The 18,624-nt window shown below is 41.4% G+C and overlaps 1 protein-coding gene and 1 long non-coding RNA gene across 2 annotated transcripts in view; both read right to left on the reverse strand.

Moving 5' to 3' along the window:
* Window positions 1-18,624, reverse strand: part of LRRC4C (leucine rich repeat containing 4C) — a 773,256-nt gene that overhangs the window by 625,883 nt on the left and 128,749 nt on the right. The gene's annotated exons all lie outside the window — the stretch shown is intronic.
* LOC142828994 (uncharacterized) overlaps window positions 3,516-18,624 on the reverse strand; it is a 119,571-nt gene continuing 104,462 nt past the window's right edge. Inside the window, exons 2-3 of the long non-coding RNA XR_012903206.1 lie at window positions 6,159-6,280; window positions 3,516-3,997 (exon numbers count right to left, since the gene is read on the reverse strand). This is a non-coding gene — a long non-coding RNA (uncharacterized LOC142828994). The remainder of the gene's footprint in view (window positions 3,998-6,158; window positions 6,281-18,624) is intronic.

Genomic DNA, 18,624 nt, shown 5'->3' on the forward strand with positions numbered 1-18,624 from the left:
TGGAAATGATCTGTATGTCCTCAGTGTTTGCCAGATCCAAAAATGCAGTTCAGTGGGCAGAGCTTGACAAGTTGTTTTTCTTCAGATATTTATACCTCTAACTTACACAGCTTTTCAAAAGTTTGAAGCTGTTCAACTACAAAGACAGAGAAGCAATAATGATAGAAAGAACCAAATGGCAGGACCATAAGGAGTGTAGGTGGAAAGATTGAAATGGAGACATTATTTATTGTCTAGTGCATATTTCTTCAGTACACCTCTCCCCAGACATACCCTTCCATCACTTAATAATTCTGTGCAACTTAGCAAAATCATTTGTCTTTGTGGTTTTCAGTGTGTAAATGAAGCCTGCCCTTTGCTAATGGACAACAGAATACCAATAATTGTATGCTGACCCACATTTCATATTTTAAATGTGCGTCATTCTGCACCATCAATATTTCTTTGTGTATGTTTTTTCTGTGGAGAAAAGACTAAAGCAGAGAAAAATAAGTGGTGTAGAATTCTATCAGTATGCACAAAACACTAGTACTAAATGTTAATCATCTGATGCTTTTAGACTTTTTTAAAGTCTTGTATTACTTGGCATTCTTGTCTCTCAGACCTGTTACAATTACTTAATTAAATTAAAAACAAAAAACAAATTAAAAAATCCAAGCAGGGTATGTATCTTTGTATTCCAGTAATCTCTTGCCACTGATTTCTGAATTCTCACTGAACAAAGGAGGAAGTGCAGCACAAAGACTGAGGCAGAAAGAGAAAGGCATAGCAGGGAAATAATCCTTCTTCTTAACTTCTAGGCTTCCATTTGATCCAAAGTGGTTTTCTTCCTTCTCATTTTTTGATGGTGGGTAACAAGAAATGCCTGGCTCAAGAAATGATTGAAGACTCAAAAGCTACTACTGTGAGCTAACATCTGCTCTTAGATCAAGCAGAAGGGGAAGGAACTCTGGGTCTTGGTGAGGAAATGTACTTCTGAACTAGTTTTAGTCCCATGGTTTCTGCAGGGAATGGCTCCGAGTAAGTGACAAATATGACATCTATTAATACAGTTCTCCTCTTCTGAAGCTAAAGATCAGAGTCTGTCCCCATACACAACCTCCATACAGGAATTTAAGTTCTAATTACTGCTTCTCTTTCTGGAGGAAGTGCAGTATTACTTCTTATTCGTATTTTAACAATGGATGTTTCTTAGGGCTTGTCTAATCAGCCAGATAGTTAGTGATCTCCTCAGTGAAGGGCAACAACATGCTATCCTGCCTAAGGAGCTGCATGGGCCATACTGCTGCACATTTCTGTGGTGTGCTTTGATGGACTTGTGTTTGTCATGGCAAGTTACTTGGTCTCTCTGGGCCCAAGTCCCCCATCTGTAAAATGGGACTAGTAGTTCTTCCTCCCTTACTGGGATATTGTGAAGATAAACACATTTAAGATTGAAAACAACACAGAGTCTGGTGGCACTTTAAAGACTAACACATTTATTACGGCACTAGATCATAAGCTTTCATGAGCTACAACAGACTTCTTCAGATGCAGAAGGAAGGAAAAGAGACAGGAAGACAGACAGACATCAGGTTGTGAGAGATTCAGATGCTGCAGTAATGGGAGCCATATGAATATCTAAGACAGGGTTGGACAAATTCCAGCCCACAGGCCAGATGTGGTCCCTGGCAGGCCCCCACCTCCATGTTTATCTGCACCTCCACAGGTATCAGAGGATCGCAGTTCTCATTAGCTGCAAATCACCATTCATGACCAATGCGAGTGGCAGGAAGTGTTGTCCTGGTCTGCGATTCTTCCCACTACTCATATTGGTCTTCAATGGTGATTCACAGTCAGCCAGAGCTGCAACCCTCCAATACCTGTGAAGACATAGGTAAACATAGTGGTGACACCTCACCAGGGACTTGTGATGTTTTAGATGCTGCTTGTAATTATTAGACTTGGGAGCACTGGCTGTTGGGAGTCTGGAAGCACAGGAAACAGGAAGGAGGGAGGAGGGCTGAGTGAGAGCAACAGAGGGATGCAGCAGCAGCTTTGTAAAGAGGTTTCACCTTTGTTAAATAAAGGCCTGTTGAAGTTTATTAGTACCTTGCTTGCATGATACAACAGGACTAACCCTGCGGGCTGCCATTTTTTATTGCCTGCTCCCGACCTAAGGGCAAGTCTACACTACATGGAAGATTGAAGCTGCCGCAGTCAATCTTCCAGGGTTTAATTTAGCAGGTGCAGGGGCGGATCTAGGGCAGGGCAAGCGGGGCGGCCGCCCCGGGCCCCATGCTTCAAGAAGCCCCGCACATGTGCGTGGCGCCACTGAGCATGCACCATGGCAAAGTGGGGCTCTGCAAAATTGTGCTGCCCTAGCCCCGCAAAATGGTCATCTGCCCCTGAGCAGGTGTAGTGTAGACCTGCTAGTTTGAAATCAAAGGACGCTCCTATTGGCTCTGGTATGCGGGCTCCTCACAAGGAATAAGGGAGGCCGATGGGAGCGTATGCTCCTGTCAGCCCCCCACTGTGTAGACAGCATGGAAACACAATGTAAGATATGTTGACTCCAGCTCTGCAATTTACATAGCTGGAGATGTGCATCTTACTTTGATCTTTTCATGTAGTGTAGACCAAGACTAAGATAGTAAGTACATATCAGCAGTTGCAGGTCAGTCTGCCATCATAAGACTGTGTGCTTGTTCTGAGCTGATGTACTCGTAACCACAATGAAGCTTCCCCATGTGAGAGTTGAGATGAACTTGTTAGGGTTAGGGTTAGGGTTATAATTTCTTAGCCTGAGCGCAGGTACTTTCATTGTTTTTAATGTGTTTTCTCTGTAATGCAGAGAATTTTACTTTATCAATCAAGTAGGTTTACTTTAAAAAAACCACACTTGTGTGGCAACTTATATCTGTAGCAATTCAACTGTTAATAATCTCTGAAGAAACCACCACCAGGTTTGTTTAAGCAGAATATCATTGCTGGGAATTACACAGTGAAGGCAGGAAACAGTCTAGCCTAGAAATAACTGACACAGTAAGGAGGGAGATATAATTCACCACCCAAGCGGTCGTAGCAGGGGACATGAAAATCTCAGATTGGGTGCCCTTGCTAGTCCACTGAGTGGAAATACAGGTGCAGTTGCTCTGCATGGGACAGTATGTCGCATATAACATTGCGTGCATGCATGCATGCATGCACGTACACACACAAAATAAGCCATGCAGAACAGGCGTATTGTGTAAATCTAACTCTCTCCTTTTTGGTATATCTCTTAGAAAGAACCTGGAAAACGGGGGAACAGAAAGGGAAAAAAAGTAAGGGAAAATAAAATAAATGTTCTCTCTGATGTAGGAGATGGTTTAAGAACTTTTACTGCTATTGGATTACAAACCCAGTTAGCCAGTTGCTAACTGTGTAAACAGGACGTGACACAATGGCCATTGGCAAAGGGTTCCCTCTTCTTTGCAAACAACTCATTTCAGACCTGGCAAACTCACTATATAAACTATGCCACCTTCATTTGATTCATCTGTAAATGGTAGCACATGAAGTTTCTACCAAAAGTTTGTCATTCATCAGTTATAATGATTATGAGGTGTATGCTTAGGTGATATTTAAGAAATAAGGTACCTACTCTGATATTATGTCCTTATTGTCTTGGAGTGAAAGAGCCACCTGGAAATCATATGTATTGTGATGGCCCAGGCATGTGAGGGGGAATTGTCACATCTACATAGATAATTGATTCTGTAATGAATTGTTCTATTGTCCACTGTTATAACACACAAGTCCATGGAAAACTAAAGAAAAACAAACAAATGAAACAAAAACATTCATGGTAAAAAGGATCATTACAACAGACAGGGGATGGCCCTGTACATGACTAAAAATAAAAGACTGTATCAGTATCACGCAGAAGTGGGAGAGGTCCTCCGCATCTTAACACTGAGGAAGTCGCTTGTGGAACAGAACATTTGGATCCTGGTTTCAGTGAAGCCAACCACCTCTGCAACAGATTGAAATTGGGGGTGGAGGAGATTAGTTCATTATCTAGGAAAGGTAAGTATCCATAAGCATAGGCTCTAATTTGTGCTTTATGATTTTATTTTGTATTGTAACTAGTTGGTTATATCACCCTCTCTAGTTTCTAGCTGAATCACTGTTCTTTCTTAAGTCAACCTACTTTTGTTTTATTCTCAGTACTCACAAGTACTATGTGTTTAGACAGGAGCTGCGATTTAAGGGGAAAATGAGATGCAATGTTCCCTTGGGAGCAGAAGAGCTGGGATTTCTGAGAGTGCAAGGGATGAGATTTCAAGGGGGCTCAAATACTGACATGCATTTCTGATTAGCCTGAAAGACCAAGACTGGGTTAGCATAACTTAGAGGAGAAGACTTGAGTGACTAAAAGACTGGCAGCGATAGGCAGCTGACATGGCAAATGTCACTCTCACTAGAGCCAGGGGGCAAGTAGGTGATTCATAGTTCTGTGTCCCCTAAGAACCATCAGTCAGTGTCTTTCACATCTTTTCATGGTTTGCATTATATCTCAATAGCAAGAGTATTTCACAGCCACAAAATAACTTCTCCCATTCCCTACACTGCTCCCTCCCCTCTTTGGGACTATGCAGATTAATTCCTGTCTCACTGACTGTTGGCCCTAATATGACTACAGAAATTGCTTATAATTAAAATTAAGAGAGCATCGAATGAGCTGTAGCAGCTGGAGAAGGTTCTCATGCTTAAAAAGTTTCCTATCCTGTCAGGGAATGAAACATTACCTCAAGTAATCAACAGAAACTAAACAAACAGCTTGGTCACAATCACAGTTTGTTTCCAGCCCACAGGCTGGGAATTACTTGTTAGAAGGGAAGTATTTACAAATCACAGAGAGAGTCATATAAATCTGTTAGCAAAAAGATGCACTTACAGAAAAAATGAGAGATTCACAAACGCACATGATTTGCAATGAATGATTTGACCAGCTAGAGCTATAATAAATGTTATTTCAAGTGTGTGGACTCCTTGGGTCTGAAAAACTGGATGAAAGCAACAGAAAAATTCATAATCCCGTGCTTAATTTCCAACCAGGAAGGGCCTCAGAGGTAAGGATAGCAGTAGGATTTATAGACATCTCACAATCAGTGCGTTTTAAGGAGAAGAGGGTGCAGATATGATCAAAGTAGTGGTGATTCTATCAATAGAGGGGGATTGACGGTACAGGCATAGGTTGTTAAAATCCATATTGCTTGTTGTATTATTCAGATTGATTCATCCATTCCCTAGTTCAGGCTTGTGCTTCAGATGTCACAGACAGCAGTCTCTCCTCACAATTTTCCTTCAGCGCAGCACATTGTTGTCCTTAACCCTGAGGAAAATCAACTGAGTGTTGAATCAAAAACCCTCTAGTGGGAAAGGCTTATCTGAGAGGTCACAAACAGGTCACCTTCATCCCAAGAAGTTGAACAATCCAGCCCAAAAGACCCAAAAGTAGGAGGTGAAGGTGGGCTGTCCATTCTCATCCATACCCTCCCCCTTCCTGGCACTGCCCCACCTTCTCCCCCCCATGTCATCCCTGTCCTCAAAGGGACACGGTCTCAGAGATTACTGGGAGGTCCTGGAATGGGGTGGCCACAGCATTTGGCTTGTCTCTGCACTCTCCACACTGCCAGAAACTGTGGGGGAAGCAAAGTGAGTGTGCTCACCAAGTGAACTGCAGAGAGATGGAGTGCACACCACCTCAGGGAGGGCAGGGTTGCCCAATTGCTGCTGCTGCCCCTTGCCAAGACCCACCCCTTAGTAATCCCTGAGGCCCTCAGTGCACAGGATGTCATGGGGGAGGGAGGAAAGGGGTAGTGGGGGAAAGAGCAGGGGTTGGCAGATGGGAACCAACAAATCCCTCCTCCCCATCCTGCCAGGACTCCTGGGCTGGAATGTGCAACTGTGGGCTGAGAGTTTGAAATCCCTAGCTTAACTCTTCTGTTGTTGCTCCACCTTCCTGGACAGGAAGACCTGAATGGTTGTCTGTAAAATATTGTATCATGTTCAACCCGTGCCCTACCGTCCAAGGTTGACTTCTTCAGACCAAGTGGTCTCACAGCATGGTGGGGAGACCTAGGGCATGATTGCAAGGACAAGGAGTAAAAAAAGAATATAGATTTACTTACCTAGTGCAGATGGTACACTGACACGCTGGATTGAAATACTGCAATTGCTGAGAAGGGCTTGTGAAGTCTGGTTAACATAGGACCAATCATCATAGGTGCCCAGTCTCATTAACATAGGAAAACTGTCAAAATTAAGAAAGGGCTAGATCCTGCCATCCTTATTCATATTGGATAGTAGCTTACTCTAAATAGCCGCATTAGTTCTAATGGGGTTACTTGCAGAATACAGTATTACTCAGCATGAACAAGCTTATTAGCATCTGGCCCAAACAAAGGCTACACATGACTGAAAGAGGCAGAGAGTTTAATTGAACAAGCTTGAGACAGAAAGGCAGGTGCTTCTCAGTTTTAATCTCGACTATGGAGTGACCTTGGGTAAGCTGCTTAACTCTGATTCAGTTTCTCCTTCTGTGAAACAGGACATATAAAGCAACACAAACAGCAAGTGCTATCCCCTGTGCATTACAGCTTGTATGTATACAGAATCCTCCATCAGAGCTTTACAGATAAAGAAAGAAGCCTTTCAATACATCAATGGAGTATTATCCCCACTCTATGCATGGAGGTCAAGTGCCTCTGGTCTTGCTTCGTAACTGTAACAGAGTAAGGAAAAGAAGCCAGATCCCCTGTCCCTAATACTGTGCTGTAGAAGTGCCCCTCCCCCCAGAAAAAAACAACAACAACCGTAAAAGTCAGCATTCCTAAGCTTCAGGGAAGTTTGGAGCAGAACTCAGATTCTAGTTCATCCCCTTAAGGATGTACAAGGGCAAATCTCTACTGAATGTAGCTCTGTAGCTCCATTTTATTCCTGACTCTATGTATTTAATTTCTTGCTGAACCCTTCAGTTCTACATACACCTTGACGCTATGCACTGTAACAGCTAGCTCTTAGCCAATGTGAAAAAAATAATTTTTTCCTCAGTGTGTATGGGAACAGTACAGTCAGCAATGGTGGTCATCAGAACGACACAGTCTCTGTCTCTCTCCACCAGGCCGAATCAACTCCACAGCACATGCTTAACTTTTCAGCCAGTCTCCTCCAAGTTATTCCAGCACTGTCCTTGAGCCCTCTTGGAGCCCCCTGGAAGCATTACCCTATCATGTCCAGCCCATAGCACTGGCTACTAACAGAAATCCCAGATCCTCTGCTCCCAAGGAAACATTGCATCCTAGTTTAGCAGTTTTACCTTAAATCACAGCTCCTGTGAAAACACTCAGGTGGGTAATAAATAATGGCCACGCCACTGGCTTGTATATCACCATTGGCTCTTGGGATTTCTGTTTCCCTCACAAGGTCAAAAGATGAAGTTGGATGGACAAAACTGGATTAAGGAAACCAGCTCTTTCCTCCCACCTCTTCTACTTGAGAAGGCTTTCCCTTTCAGCAACTGTACAAAAGCCTTGATTTCCACTGCAGACAAATCTTGTGTTCGGCTCCTTCCATAAAGCAGCAGATGAACTCCCAACTTCCATACACATTTTTAATGAGTTTGTCCTATTGCTACCTGCAGTTTAACTCCAAATTGTAAACAATTTTTTGCATGTATCACTTTGAAAATAAAAAGGCGCTCTAAAGCAGTGCTTCAGTATTTCATATATTGCATGGAAATCAGAAAAACGAGGATCGGGAAACAACTTTAAAGAGAAATGTCTAAATTAATCCCTGATATAAGTCCACTGCAGACAAACAAGTAATTTTCATGAGGGATACATTCAGGCTAGAAATCTTAGTTGCTGGACTCTATCAGCAAACACTCTTGCTACAAGAAAAACTACTCTGACCATAGTAGGGAATGGAAATGAGGTAGATGCCTTTCAAGGCCACTGCCTTCAGCTCTCTGCAATGAACCATTATGTCTTCAGTGTCCCTGCTGGAGTGACTCCCATCACCTGCCTGGATAAACAAAGCCAGGGAAAGGACAAAATGTACTATAAAGAGATTAAGAGGTGGAATTAAGAAAGACAGTGGAAAAAAAATTGAGAACTCCCAGCTAGACAAACTGAAAGCCAGCAGATCAGACAATAATTCAGGCAAACATGTTGTCCTTTGCTTTAGCTGTGTTACCATACAGTGACAAGCTTACTTGATGGATCAATCAGGGGAGAGCAAGGATAACATTCAGATGCATTTTACATGCAGTGAGAGTGGGGTGAGGTGAGGGAAGAGAGAGTTTTAAAAGCAGAGGCATGAAAACTTGACTTCTCAATTTCTGCCTCAGAAATTGCTCTTAAAAAAAAAAGCACTGAATTTCACATCAGAGCAGAAAAAAAAAATCTCATAGGTGTAGCACCAGCAGTGGCAGCAAATACAATTTACTGCATTCAGAACACTTTATGTTGCCAGTTCATTTTATGAGAAGGGATTCTGAGAGGTAAGGGGGTGTCATTAGGTGTGGAGTAAAAGGTCAAAATCTGTGCTCTGAACAAGCTTATCAGCTGACAGTGATTGCTGTTCCTTCCCTGCTTTCACCTTCTTGAATCACAAAGCAATAAAGCTAGAGTGACCATATTTCCCTATGCTGAATATGGAACAACCGGTAAAATTACTTGTATTCAGGCAAGTTCCACGGCAATCATGCAAACATGCAAATTAACATCAACTTGACTGAGCCAGTTAGAAAGAAAGAAATATGGAGTAGTAGATTCTTTTTCATTTGCCATCTTATCTTTAAGGCTTTAGGGTTCACAAAGAGAGGTGACATCCCCACTCTCCCTCCCCCTCTCCCCCCCGCACACACAGGGAGAGGTCTTGAACAAGGACATATACCTATGTATCTGTCACACAGGGGGATGACTAACCAACCTGACCATTAGAGTCCTGTGTGGATAGACACAATTGGGATCCATGTGTGTAAAATGATCCACGAATATCTAGATTCACATCCACAGATGCAGAAACCCATGCATATAGATCAGATATCCACAAATTTGTATCTGTATCCATATCCGCAAAAGAGAACTGTCGATATCTGTATCCACATCTGTGAATGCAGATACCCATAGTTATAAAGCGGATATCCATGGATTTTTGGGGCTGTACACACAAACCTTGCCCTGCCCTCTGTCCCAGTCTGCATTCCCAGGATGGACCCACTTTTGATACCTGACACCACATCCTTCTTGAGGTAACATGTGCCTTCAATTCCTGGCAGGATTCATGCCAGAATGTGTCCAGAAGCAGCTTTTCTCCACTGTGTGAGAAGGGATGGGAGCCATTTCTAGCTGTGGGTGTGGTGGTGAGGAATGACCTGGCTCGTGTCCTTGATGAGCTTTTCTCTTTCTCCCTTTCCCACCTTCTATCCTGTGTGGCTAAAAGCCTCTTGTCCCTTCCTACTCACCCAGTGTTCAAGGAAGTGAAGTTGCCTCCCAGCTGCTGTTGGCCACCGACATAACTCAGCCATCTCCTATCTTCTGGCTATAGACCAGGCAAGATGGGGTTAAGCCCTAAGACTGCGTTGTGCATTAAGGCCCAGGGAACCTGACTGCAGAAGCTTCAGTATATCTAGCCAAAGAGATGTCTCAGCAGATGAGGCCTAGGAGTAGCACTGAGGTTCCTGGGGGCAGGACCCAGGTAGATCAAACAGAGGATGTTAAGCCCCTGCCTCAAGGGCTGCTATGGAGCCTGCAGGTTCCAGATAAACAGGCTGGAAAATCCTTTTTCTCATCTCCCACTGTCCCAGAGTTTAGGCTGAGGGGTAGAGAGGCTTCCCCATGCCAGTGCTGTACAGGCTTTGACCCTGCTAGTAGGAGCCAGCACACAGAGGGGGCTGCACTGGCAGACCATTGAAGGAAGTGCAAGCTCCACACACTGCATCTTTGCCCCATCACACCAATAGTTTTTCCTGAGGAAGAATAGGAATTTATTTAAAATAAGATGGGTGGTAGCTATGCTTTGGGAGGAAACGAAGTTGATAACTCATCTGATGAATGAGCTGATTTCTTAATATAAAGAACTTACCAAAAACTGAAGAGAAGATAGCCTATGAGTTGGATCTATAAAGGAAAAACTTCCCTCATTCTCAAAACTTAGACATGGGACAAGAAAAACATAGTTTATGACTATACCCGAGAAAATGTTATGAACATAACTGTATATTCATATCAACATAATACTCGGATAACTGGAAAGTGGAATTTTGTTTTGCCGCAGTTTCATTTTTCATTGGAATTTTGTATTTAGTTGTATTTCAATGAACTCCGTTTTGTAACTGCAGTTCTTCTTTGAAGCCTAACAGTTTTTATTCTCTAGTTTTGTAGATCAGTTGGTAGTCAATTGCTGGTCTAAGTCTCTGTAAATACCTTTTATCTTTGGATCTTATGGGGAACATGTAAAATAATGGTTGCAAATATACAGAAGGGGAGAAATAGAGTCCAAGATTACCACTTTTGAATCACCTACACTCATGTGAGAAAGTCTTATCCTAACATATCTGGAATATCCTAAATTCTTGACAGTTAAATATTTAAAATAAGGCTAACTCAGTAGCAGCAAAACTCTTATGATTATTTTACTTTATTGAATCAATCCATCAATCAATTGTGGCAAACAGCTGATCAATCAAGGATCAAAGATGATCAGAATCAAACTCTACACCTGAGAGTCTCTCACACACACACACACACAGATGCTAGTGTCTCTAGGAAAAAGCTAAACATTGAGAACTTCTAGTTTCAAAAACACTTTTACATAGCACTAGGAAAGTGGGGTAATGGGTAATGTAGGGAAGAAGACTTTCCAAGTATCCATGAGAATGCATCACTTCTGGTTAGTACTAAAAGTGGCTTCTATACTCCACGTTTTGGCTGTGCCAAATAATTTCAGTGGTAAATAAAATGGACAAGCATATGGGATGCTTTCTACTTTCCCAAATTGCAATGACACTCATTATTTAAAGCACTGTACTGCATTCTGTGGCTAGGCAATTTGCAAGCACAATGTGGAATAAGTTAATAAACAAATATGCATAGTACTAACCTAATAACCAGCTACTTCATAAATCTACTGGCAAAAATGCAAATATTAAACAAACCAGATTTTAGACATTTCAGTGTGCAGCCATGATTATCTAGTACTTGCTGCAACTTTTTGTTGCCATTCTAACCCAGGCAATGCATTGTAAAGACAGAAGATACAGTTTAATAATACTTTCCTTTTGATTACACATTACGTCTGAAGGTATCTAAACACTTTACAAACATTAGTCAAGTTATTCTTACAACACTCTTACAAAGGCAGCTAATTTTACAAAAGAGGACACTAAGGTCCAGAGATAAGAGGTTTCTAAAACTATGTATTTTCAAATTTTGCTGTCTAAAGTTAGACACACAAATACATATTTAGGTGCCTTAAAAATAAGACTCATTATTTAGGCTCATCCATGGTGTTCATTTACTTTAATAGATGCTGTAAGGACACATCTAGGCTGTAAAGAATCCTCTGCAGCTGGCCCAGGTCAGCTGACTTGGTTTCACAGAGCTCAGATTGCAGGGCTGTAAAACTGCACTGTCGACATTTGGGCCCAGTCTGGGGTCCTGCAAAGGAGAGAAGGTCTCAGAACTTGGACTCCAGCCTGAACCAGAACGTTTATATCACAAGTTCACAAGCCTGCAGCCTGTACCTTGAGAGTCTGAGTCAGGTAATGCAGGCCAGCCATGGGTGTTTCACTAGATAGTCCCTCCACACACATTCAGCATGTCTGAGAAGTCAGGCCAACTTTACATGCCTAGCTATGCATGTGTGTGCCTAACTTTAGGCAGGTCAGGTTGAAAATTTGAACTCATTGATTTGCCAGGGAAAGATGAAGAAAAAAAATCAACCCAGCTCTCCTTAACTGAGCATGAGATGTGGTGGAGGAAAAAAGGCTAATGCAATCCTGAGATGTACAGAGGGGACCAATGAGTAGAAGTAGGGTCTAAATTTTACCTCTGTATATGGTAGCATTGTTGAGATCAGTTCTCAGCTGATCTAGTTCTGGTGTCCACAGTATTGGAAAGGATTCAGAACGCCATAAAAAAAATCAAGGACTAGTCTCACAGTGCAAAGTATTTTGTGAAGAGTTCAACCCATTTAGTTTATCAAAGAGAAGACAGGGTTTGATTGCACTGTATAAGTACCCTAATGGGGTGAAAATGCCTGGTATGAAAGGGCTTTTTAACCTAATGAAGAAATGCAAACATGAACCAAAAGAAGTTTTTAATCCTTGGAACAAACAATTGAAGAAAATGGTGGATTTTCCCTCTCTTGAAATCTTCAAATCAAGATTGGATAGTGTTCTGAAAGGTATGTTTTAGTCATACACAAGTTACTTGGTTCAATACAGCAGTAATGAGATGACATTTCATGACCTATATTCCACATCAGGTCAGACCAAATGATCTACTGGTCTCTTCTGGCTATAAAAAAAAAAAATCTATGAAACTATTATGTCAAGCCTTGGCCTTTTAACCACAACACAGTATTTCCTCCCTTCCTGAACTTCTTTTGGGAGCTATACTCAATTTGACAAACAATCCATGAGCAGGCTCTGTTAGCCATCCCAATAGCCCATTTTTAATTCAGAACTGATGCCCAAACATAAATCGGAAAGCTATAATTCATACTTGGGCAAAGGGTTAGAATCTTTACACACAACACATCAGCTTCAGAACCACATGGAACTGGCAATACTCACAAACATTCAAAGAGAGAACTACAAATATGAATCTCATTGTTTGACTTAAATATGAAGTAAATATGAAATATAAACTCCACCACTTTCCTAAGAATCCACAACTACCTTCCTATCCCCAATCAAAAGAAGCCAGATGTGGTATTTGGGAGTTCTATGGATGTTTCACACTATTTTATATTCATCAGCATATTGACTGTCAGTTTCAGGCTTATCTCTGTACATGTATACTATAATGCATATGAGGGAATTGGAGGTGTTTTGTAGTCATTTCTGAATACCATATGTCGACCTGATTATTCCAGGTTTACTGTATGAATATGTATCAGTTGAGTTTATAGCAGGCTGTAAGAAAAACAAGCAAGAAAGAAACAGAACAGCTCAAGATAAGGCCACATTTCTGCAAGCATTTGAGAGTTGCTAAGTAACAACACTACTACAGGAAAAAAGGCCTGCACACACCCAACATGAAAAGGCCAACAGCAGTTTCAAAAGGGACTCTCTCATGCGAGAGATTTTTTTCAGAGAAGTGGTTTGAGGGAACCAGACTAAGACAGGCAGTTGGTGGGATATGTGAAGAAGTTAGGCCTGCCTTGTTTACCCATCGAAGCCAGTAAGGCTTTAAGCAAGGTAGACATCAGCATAGACCAGAGGTGAGAAACCTACAGCCTGAGAGCTGCATGCGTTCCATTGGGATTCTGTGTGTGGTCCACGAGATATTGTGTTTATCATTGCTCACAAGTAGGGTTGCCAAATTCTTCTTCTCTTTGGGTATGTCTACACTACCCTCCTAATTCGAACTAGGAGGGTAATGTAGGCATACTGCACTTGCATATGAAGCCCGGGATTTGAATTTCCCAGGCTTCATTTGCATGAAGCCGGTCGGCGCCATTTTTAAATGCCGGCAGTTTGAACCCCGTGCCACGCGGCTACACGTGGCACGGAGTAGCTAGTTCGGATTAGGTTTCCTAATCCGAACTAGCTGTACTCCTCATTCCACGAGGAGTACAGCTAGTTCGGATTAGGAAGCCTAATCCGAACTAACTACTCCGTGCCGCGTGTAGCTGCGCGGCACGGGGTTCGAACTGCCGGTATTTAAAAATGGCGCCGGCCGGCTTCATGCAAATGAAGCCCGGGAAATTCAAATCCCGGGCTTCATTTGCAAGTGCGGTATGCCTACATTACCCTCCTAGTTCGAATTAGGAAGGTAGTGTAGACATACCCTTTTTTTCTCTCATTTATTTCTTTCCTCTTCTTTTCCTACCGGTATGACAAAAGTGACATGGACTTAACACAAGAGCACATGAAGTGAGGTACATGCTGACGGCACATAACATTATAAGACTTGTGCACTCCCTCTGCATCCAGTCAAAATGTTGCTATAGTTCAATTCACAAATTCTAGGTATGCAAGTGCAGTTAGCAAAACAATCCTATACCGGAAGCTTGTCTTGTGGCCCACTGAGATGAAGGAGAGTCACTGATGCAGCTCAATCACTAGCCTAGGTTGCCTGTCACTGGCATAGACTATTTACAAATTCTCCTCTAAAGGTTTGATTTTAACAGGAGAAACAAAGGAATATTTTTGTTTTAAAAAGGCCACTGCTGCTATTAACCATGTCGGTCTACTGACTGAAATAGTAATTTGTTGTATTGCACAGGTTTAATAAAAGCTGACAATTAACATACAGTCAACAGTAAGACATAATATTATAAAGTCAAGTATCTTATATGGGTTTTTTTTTCCTGAAGTAAACAAGGTATTTCACTTTGCATTTCTTTGTGCTTATCTCCAAGCCTTTGGATATGCAAGGTAGATGATATACAGGCACAGAGTCTCCTGCTTCAAGTTCAGATGACTTGACAAAATAATCAGCTTCTAAAATAAATAAAAGGCCTACAAGAGCTATGGAAACAGGCCTTTTGAGGAGTGGAGGACCTTCTCTGGCCTCCTTTCAATGACAATTTATTATTAGAGTTGAAGTTCATTTTTAGTCCTTGACAATTCTTATTTCACTACAAACTTCAGGCTTGTCTCTAAAACACATCCTTCATTGGAAATGTGCATGAGCTAGGTATCTCTGTCAGACAGAATTTGTGTTAAATAAAATTAAAACAAAGTTTGTAAGTAAACAGAAAAATGGGACAAATTATTAAGAAGTGGAACCCAAATAAGTAACCATTTTGGGGGAAATAGAGCTGGCTTACTGCAAAAAGGAAAAAAAAAGGAAAATAATTTCTGGAAAACACCACTGGGTTCAGTTCAATGGTATTTACAAGCCTTTTATTCAATGTCAGTTAGTAATAGTGCACAATTTTTTCAACAATGCTAAAGGAAAAGTCTCACAAATATTCACTTTAATAAATGTTTGTGGGCATTTTGTAAGATCTTTGTTTTCCCTCCTCTTTACAAGAAGAGTCATACAATTAGGAAGTAGGAACATCACTACGTCATTTAAGTGTCTCAAACAGCAACCAGTTGACAATATCTTCAGGATGAATATCTTGAACCTCAAAGAGGTTTAAATAAGTCTATAGGAAATATTTGTCCAAACATTTTGAACAACAAATGAATGTTAAATAAAGAGTCTGCTCAAAGCTAAATTATGGGGTAAGGTGCTAAATTCTCCAACAAAACATGTAATAAATATTTTGCCGAATTCCTAGTAATGCAAAGGACTTTGAATATTTCAAAACCATAATAATAGAAAGCCTAAAAATCAAATTGCATGTATACATTGCTGAGGAGGATATCAGTTCAAAAGCATGTCATAGTTTTAGCTACAATCAATTAAAATCTATTTATTTGCCGCGGGCTTTCCTTTGTCTTACCTCTGAACTTCTCCCATCTGGTACAATTAAAATATGATATGGATTTAATAATGACACCTGCAGTGGTTAGTAATCTTTTTTTTTCCTACCAACAATACCTCCCTTACATAAAAGAATAATTGAGGAGATCTTCACTGCTGTATTTTTATGAACCGGGTCTCAAACTATAATCCAAGAACCCTTGGTCCATAGGATAATTAAAAACAAACAAAAAAAAGATAGAAAATATGGTGAGGACTCAGACTGCCAAAGACAGACATTGGGGGGCAACTAGAGGATTTCTCAAAACAGTGTGCAAAGCAGAAGATATTAAGAATGGTAGTAAGAGGTGAGTACATTTTTACAGTGCTGTATCATCTGTGATACCATTTGTTGGTTTCTCCAATATAATTACACTTTGATGTGTCTAAGTAACGTTCACCCTGTGAGCACAGAAGTGTGTATAGCCCTTCTGTTACACAGGCTTTTTAATTTTCATCCAGGACAAATAAATCTAATTTAGGGACTGTTTAAAAGCTTTATAAACAGAGCAATAGTGGGGAATCTCTCACCTACCCCACAAATGTGATAACGCTTTACCATGTTGTACAGGTTCGACAGAGCCAGAGGAGTTCAAATAACTTTTCTTTGCAAAAAAGAATAGACTAGTCATGAAGATGCAAGACTGGGAATCCCAGTGGGAGAAAAAGTCCTATTTCCCACTTTGGATAAACACGTCTTGATTTCTTCCTCTCTATATTGTGGGGTGTTATGAGAATTCATTCATTTATATTTATAAAGGACTTTTTAGATCCTGGGATATGATAATTATTATTTCCCATTTTGGCAACTGGCTGGTTTCCAATTAACTCTCTTCTTCTGCAATGCAAAGTAATCACATCCCATTGGATCACATCACATAACCTCTTTACGCACCTTAAGGCAACTTTCTGGTTTTTTGCACGTCAAGACCGCAAGGCTATCAGCTCTACAATAATAATTACTGATCTAACTTACACATCTGTGCCAAATTACACATTTGAATGTGTAAGGTTCTTATGTCCCCTACAACAAAGCACTCTCTAAACATTCTTTAGGATGGTGTTACAAAAAAGTGTTTCTCTAGCGATAATGGTAGTACCAGCACAAGCCAGATTTTCCAGTCTACTAATCCCACTACATACTGCAAAAAGGACCTTAAAATGGCTGGAGAGACCAGAGGAAAATTCCCCTAGCACAACAGAACTCTCCACCGGCATAAATCTGGAGTGGAGGAGGCAGTTGTGTCGCCTCTTATTCCACATGTTCCAGGAACCATGGCATAAAGGCAAGGGGGTGCAGATTGAGAGGACAGGACAGGGAGAGAAATGGGATGGGATGACACATGGGAGAATGGAACAGCAATTAATTTTCTACTGGCATAATGTTCCTAAGGGACAACCATATGCTAGTGGTGTAAACCCCAAACACCTTCACTGCAATTTTGCAGCCCTGGAGCCCAAACCTGAATCAGCTGATAGACTAATTGCTGGTGTTTAATTTCAGTATAGACATAATTTAATGCAGCAAATTCTGCAAGATGCCTCTAATATTCACTGGAGTTCTAACCATTGTCTGTGGAAGAATGTGGAGAATGTGTCATCTATAAAATAGTCAGGATGGCCCCTATTAAGGAGAAGTTCTGCAGTGTGTGTGTCTGTGTCTGCTCCATAGCAACTGCCAGCTGAGCTCTTTAAAGGTGACCTATGAAGCTATTTTACGGTAAATCAAAGAGCTGTAGATATATGTGCTGAATTCCCCAAATAAACCTGGGTACTCAGTACATTAACACTATCAAATGTCACTGTAGTCTCTCTCTCTCTCTCTCTCTGTATGTGTTGCTGCCCCAGCATGTTCTCTGCCAGGCAGGCCATACCTACTTAAGAGACTAGATGGTGTTTGTGTGGAGGAATCGGACAGGATTTTTACAGATTAGTATAAAAAATTCCTTACTTCAGATTAGAAACTAGGCAGGGCAATTCAATGTTCTGAAGTGACAAATCCAGCAAATCCAGTTGAATTATTCCTCTTTCTTACACAGGCATCACAATCTCCCAGGGGAGGGATTTGGTTGCAGTTTTCTATTTTAAAAGGATCAAAGGCCTGTCCAGACCATACAACTATAGGTAATCTGTTATATAGTACATATTTCTGTCTAATATGCCTGGAGGAAGGTAGAAAGGAAAACAAGTTTGACCATGACACAGGTGCTGGCCGTTGTGGAAAATATTTAACTTGGCATTTGTGCCTGCGCTGTGGAGATGAAGCACATGAGAAATCATCTTGGAGAAGAGCAGATGCCAAGCCTCATCAATTACAATAGTCTGCCATGAGCATTGTGTCACCATTCAAGACCTTGTCAGTTTCTGAGAAGGACTGAGCTTGGTAGCTGCAGCAGATGTTGTCATCACAGAAGAACTTCTGCAAATGTACATCGGCAGGCTGCTGAGGTGCACATTGAACAGTATCAGTAAAACAACCGAGCTTTGAGGAAAGCTGTTGATATCACACTTACAAAAGCAGGGGTCGCAGTAAGTGTCCCACAGAGTGGATGTGGTTTTCCAGAGTTAGCCCTGGTAAGCCACTAGACACTTCATTTATCTGTGTTTCCACAGGTAGGGCCATTTGCCACTCCCATTGTCTGCAGATCACTGTTCCTGGCTAATGGGAGCTGCGGGAAGTGGTGCACTGGTTTCTGCCACTTCCCTCAGCTCCCATTAGCTGGGATCATTGATCTACAGCCAACAGAATCTGTGAGCAGCTGTAACTACAGACACACAAGTAAATAAAGCATCTGGTGGTCCACACTAGCTAACCCTAGTGAATCGTGACTGGTCTATGGGCCACACATTGCCCATCCCTGTCCCAGAGCTACAGCAGTTGCTCACGTGTACTCTAAACTGCCTGTTTTTTGGAAAAGAGTTCTATTATTTATATTTCCCAATGTTG

Source organism: Pelodiscus sinensis, chromosome 4 (assembly GCF_049634645.1).
Source record: "Pelodiscus sinensis isolate JC-2024 chromosome 4, ASM4963464v1, whole genome shotgun sequence".
Taxonomy (NCBI): domain Eukaryota; kingdom Metazoa; phylum Chordata; order Testudines; family Trionychidae; genus Pelodiscus; species Pelodiscus sinensis.